Genomic DNA, 5,616 nt, shown 5'->3' on the forward strand with positions numbered 1-5,616 from the left:
CTCCACTGTAAATGGAAAATATCTATCACAGGTTTAAAAAAAACACATCTAATATACTTAACTACTGCACCTCACAGCTTAGCAGCACAGTGTGCTTAAATTATCTGATGTTTATCCTTGTACTCATGCAGCTAAGTGTTAACTATGTATTCCTACCCACTGCTACCCAGCATGACAAGAAAGCACCACACTACAAAATCCAGGGAAAAAAATTAAAAATGAAGCATTTTTTTTCTTCACAAACATAAAGTGAAAGCTGAAAGCTGTGATACCATAAGGCAAGCTACTGCAACTCGGTCATCTGTATTTCAAAACCGAGTCCTAGTCACAGCTTCTGGCATTTGTTTTGGGAGGGGACACCATTCAATCCATCATAACAGTTTCACTCACTGACTATAAACAAACAAACAAATAAACAACAACAACAACAAAGTTTTCCATAGTCGCAGCAAGATGGCAAAGGAGATGGCGGAGCTCCATCTTGCTTGCTGAACCTAGTCAAGAATGTCTCGATGGTGCTTTCGAGACCATGGTAATAAAACCAGATCATAAATTATCAGCAGGCTCTAGATGGATAGTGAAGAACATGCTGAAGATTTAGCAAATCAAGAAGATGTAGTGTGAGATGAAACAGAGGGAAAACTTAAAGCCCACAGCCCTGCCTTTCAAAGAGGAAGGATCTCTGAAGAAACTGTCGCTGGGGTATCAGGAAAGGTGTCTGCAGTGCCACAGATAAAAAGAATGCAGAAAAAACTGAAGAATTCAGGGTTATTGAGGTGGTTTCAATGAGTATGGCCCAAATGGGCTCAGATGTTTGGATGTTTGATCTCCAGTTACTAGACTGTTTATGAAGGACTAGGAAGTGGGCCTTCTCAGAGGACCTGTGTCACTAGGGGGTGGGTTTTGAGGTTTCAAAAGCCGGGCCAGGTCCTGTCTGGCTCTCTCTACCTGATGCTTGGGGGAGTAAACTCTCAGCTACTGCTCTGGTACTATGGTCTGCTAGTGGCCATATTCCTGGCCACAATGGTCATGGGCTCACCCTCTGAAACTGTAAGCCAACCCCAATTAAATGCTTCCATGTATAAGTTGCCTTGGTTTTAGTGTCTACTCACAGCAATCGGAAAGCAGCTGAGACAGTCCCTGTAAGCTTGAAGAGTAAGAAAGTAATTTGTAATTTATAATTCCTTAGCTCCTAAGACAGGTTTGTCATTGGACACTGAGCCTATCAGCAACCTAAATGAGCTAAAAGAAAGAGCACAGAGAACTGTTTTAAATGTATCTCATTTCTCTCAAAAGTGTAAAGACAATGAAAAGCTGAAAAAAAAAAAAAAAGAAAAAGAAAAAGAAAAGGCAAGGGCCTGTATTTAGCACTTGGCAGATAGAAGGCTTGTTACAAACCTGGGCTATATAGCAAGTTTCAGGGCATCCTGGCAGTGAGACTGGATCTTAGTGACAACAACAACATATATAGTGATGTGGGTAATAATGATAAGACAATGATAATAGACACCTGTGCAGTTTCAGAACTCTTAGGACTCAGAGGGGTTCTTTAAACATCCACAAAAGGAGATGCTACCCGTATAAAAAGTGACACATCACAAACACCATGAAGCAAGATGTGCATGGTCCTCTCTAGGCTTAGCATCCTTAAGATACAAAAAGAGGGCTGGAGAGGTAGATGACTCAGTGGTTAAGAGCACTGACTATTCTTCCAAAGGTCCCGAGTTCAAATTCCAGCAGCCACATGGTGGCTCACAACCCTCTGTACAGTTACAGCGTACTCATATACATTAAATAACTCATATACATTAAATAAATAAATAAATCTTTTTTAAAAAAAGATACAAAGAGACTACTTTGTGTCGAGAGGTTTTATTGAAACATTGGCTAGCATCTAGAAATCAATAGATCAATCCCTCCCAAACTTGTGAGGATTTGTTATTTTGAGACTACATGGGTGCATTTACTGAAATTAGAATGCATGTTTAAGATCAAAATAAAAATTATTCTCATAGTCTCCAGAATCATCACCTACAAAAAAAAATCCAAGTAATTGTGAAAACATGGCTCAGTGCTAAGAACGAACAGTGCTTTCCAGAGAACCCAAACTTGGTTCTCAGCGTTCTCATCATGCAGCTCAGAGCCATCTGTGCTGCCAACTCCAGGGTATCCCACACCCTCTTCTGACCTCTTCGGACTCAGCCTTCACGTGCACAAAACCATAGAAAAATACATAATTAAAATATAATAAAATAATTTTTGTAAAAGATTTCTTAGAATCATTTCAGATATGAGGACATAGTTTGATTAGAATTCTTCTTCTTTTTCTTTTTTTTTTTTTTTTTTGGTTTTCAAGACAGGGTTTCTCTGTATAGCCCTGGCTGTCCTGAAACTCACTTTGTAGACCAGGCTGGCCTCGAACTCAGAAATCCACCTGCCTCTGCCTCCCAAGTGCTGGGATTAAAGGCATGTGCCACCACGTCCAGCTAAAATTCTTGATGGTACTATTATTTTACAGATTGGGATGAGATCATGGGGAAAATTCAAAAGGAAGTTAAGCTTTAAAATGTACTCCAACTTTCAAAAAAATTATAATCCTTTTATGCAGCTACAGTTTACTACTAAATATTCTCATAAAGCAAATTTGCATACAAAAAGGAACAACAAAACACACCAAGAATTGGCACAGAACTTGTAATACAACACAAAACTCAGAGAAAAGGATTCAATGGAGCAGACAAATCAATAAAGAAATAAACCAAGAAAGTAGTGCAAAAGACAACACAGGAATAGTCGGAATAAGTCCAAATATATATGTGATGGGTGATCTTCATTGTCCAGTTGACTGGATTTGGGCCTAGGAGGCCCACCTCTGGGTTTACCGGTGACGATGTATCCAGAGAGGTTCAACTGAGGAAGAATAAGCACACTCAGTGTGAGTGGTATTATCTATCTCATTGCCTAGGTCTTAGACTAAATAAAAGAGAAAAACAGAGGAAGTTAAGTGAACACAAGCATTTCTGTCTCTACCTCATGACTGTGGATGTAGTGTTAACACTCCCCTCGCTCTCTGTACAGTTGTTCAATGGCCTGTGCTAGGAGGTCATAGGTTGTGGAGTGAGAAACCAGCACTGCTGTTCTGCTGCATGGCTAAATGGATGCAATATCCCAACCCTCCCCCCCAAATATTTACATGACGATTCACAAAAGTAGCAAAGCTAAAGTTATAAAGTAGTAATGGATGTAATTGTATGCGTTTTTAAGGGTTGCAGCATTAGGAAGGTTGAGGACCACTGTTTTTGTTTTTGTTTTTTTAACCAGGAGGCAGAAAGGGACATAGCCATGAGATCAAGCTCAGCAAGGTCTGCCTCAAAGCAAAACAAACAAAAGCCAAAAGGCGTGGCTTAACTGGGTTGAGTCTTGGAGGGATTCAGTCTGCCAAGATGGATAACAAGAGTGAGCTGCTACAAGACTCCTAGGACGTCATTCTTACTGCTGATGCTTGCCTGCCTTCCTTCCCTTCCCTTCCCTTTCCCTTCCTTCCTTCCTTCCTTCCTTCCTTCCTTCCTTCCTTCCTTCCTTCCTTCCTTCCTTCCTTCCCTCCCTCCCTCCCTCCCTCCCTCCCCCCCTCCCTCCCTCCCCCCCTCCCTCCCCCCTCCCTCCCTCCCTCCCTCCCTCCCTCCCTCTTTCTTTCTTTCTTTCTTTCTTTCTTTCTTTCTTTCATTTTAATTGTCTGTAGTATTCTGGGAAGACACTTCCTGATCTGAGAAGGGTTTGTTTGGTTGTTTGATTGATTGGTGTGGTTTTTGTTTTCATGACGTTTCAGCTGTTGTATCTATTAGAACTATACAATTGTTACATCTTGTTCTTTCTCTTTTGGGTCCGGTGGGGGAGTATCTAGACACTGAAGAGAAAGTTTGAATTTCTTAGGTCAGTTGAATGGAAATTCAACCCGGAGTAAGTGAGATTCAGCGTCCTCTTATTCTACACAGGCAATTTCATCTCAGCATCTCAGTTATCCCCCTTCCGCGCTTGATACTATGTTGAGACTCGGTGGAATTTTATGTATATTTTATGCTTGCTGGATTTAGATAAAAGATGTAGGGGAATCTGGAAGAGTTAAGTTTATATATATATTGCCCTTGTTTTACCTGACCGAAGCTACTTAAACCGGGTACTAAACTGACTTTAAAAAAAAAACAAAAAAAAACAAAAAAAAACAAAAAAAACTACTCATGTTTAATTTTTAAGGTTAATTAATGTATACATAAAATTCACGTTCCATAAAGTGAGTTAGTGGTAATTGTGATACTTAGCTGAGACAATTGTTCATTAGGACACGTTTCTTCCTGGTTCAAGTCTCAGTTTGTTTTTCTTGCTGAACATATCACGTTACTGAGTGCCCGTCCTGTTTCAGCTAGGCTCTGAGAGGATTACACGGGCTAAGTGGCAGCTTCTGTCCGGTGGGGCTCAGAGTCCTCAAATCAGATAGGTAAAACCCCATACCGGAGGCGCTGAGACATTGGGCACTCACCATGCGAGGGTCACACAAAACATAAGTCTAGGAAAGTTACTACACCTCATTTCAGCAGGCGAGTCCGCTCACAGTGTTCCCGGGAGACTCTGATAACAAGACCGGCATTGTTAATTACAGCATCGTTAATTACGGCTTGGTCGCCAGCGCAAGCAAGTAAACACGGGTTAGTTAGCAAGAGCCTTTGCTAGCTGGGTATGTTACAAGAGGCTTGGTGGAAAACGCTAGTTCTTTGTTAAGGATGCATGAAAGGGAAAACTGTACTCCGGGCTGAGACCATGCCCATTACTCAGAGCAGCTGAAAGTGAAACTAGTTTCTGGGAACTCTGCAGCAGCCCGAGAGGTAAGCCCCGCCCTCGCTGTGTGCTCTTCCGTCAGCTCTGCAATCTGCAGTCTTACTGCCCTAAAAGTCAGTTTCTCTCTACCCTCGAGGATACCCTTGACCTCTGAAGGAATGCGGGAAGGAATATGGGACCAGAGACTTCTAACAGCAAAGATGTGAAACATTCCAACGAAGATAAGGAACACAGGAAACGAAGCTCTCAGCTCCATGTGCACTGTCCACCAGTTCCTGTCTCTGTCTTTCTGAGCCATGCTAGTACTGTTCCTCATCAAAAAAATGCTCAAATGAAAGAATTTTTAAAAATCATACGCTGTGATCATGCACGCTGTCTGGCCTGTGGGCCATGCAAAGTTTTGAAGTTAAGTAACAGCTACATGAAATTACATGTTCTGTCTGTGACACAAAGGATTTATTTAACAGTTTAAAAAAAAAATCCATATAATTTTTAAAAGACCACGTAGTTTTTTAAAAGATCACATAATCTTTCAAATATTATTTACCAGCACATATTAATTTAATATACTGTACAATAGATCTCAATTTGACCATTATAGCATTACAGCTATATATGTAATACATTATAATCATATTCACCCTTACATTCATATTTACTCCAGTTCCCTTTGTTCTCTGTCTTTTTGGGGGGAGGGGGTGACCTAATACATTTTGTAGAGGAGTTTTAATCCAGCAACATGGCTGCTCTAGGAAGGGATACTATCCAAAGAACTTCTAGGTCTAT

The 5,616-nt window shown here is 40.9% G+C and overlaps 1 long non-coding RNA gene across 1 annotated transcript; it reads right to left on the reverse strand.

Moving 5' to 3' along the window:
• Positions 1 to 2,676: 2,676 nt before the first annotated feature.
• Gm33971 lies at positions 2,677 to 5,250 on the reverse strand. The gene is made up of 2 exons (XR_384922.3): positions 4,580 to 5,250; positions 2,677 to 2,910 (listed from the first exon to the last, which is right to left on the reverse strand). It is a non-coding gene; the product is annotated as a predicted gene, 33971 (long non-coding RNA).
• Between the last annotated feature and the right edge of the window lie 366 nt (positions 5,251 to 5,616).

Source organism: Mus musculus, chromosome 16 (genome assembly GCF_000001635.26).
Source record: "Mus musculus strain C57BL/6J chromosome 16, GRCm38.p6 C57BL/6J".
Classification (NCBI taxonomy): Eukaryota; Metazoa; Chordata; class Mammalia; order Rodentia; family Muridae; genus Mus; species Mus musculus.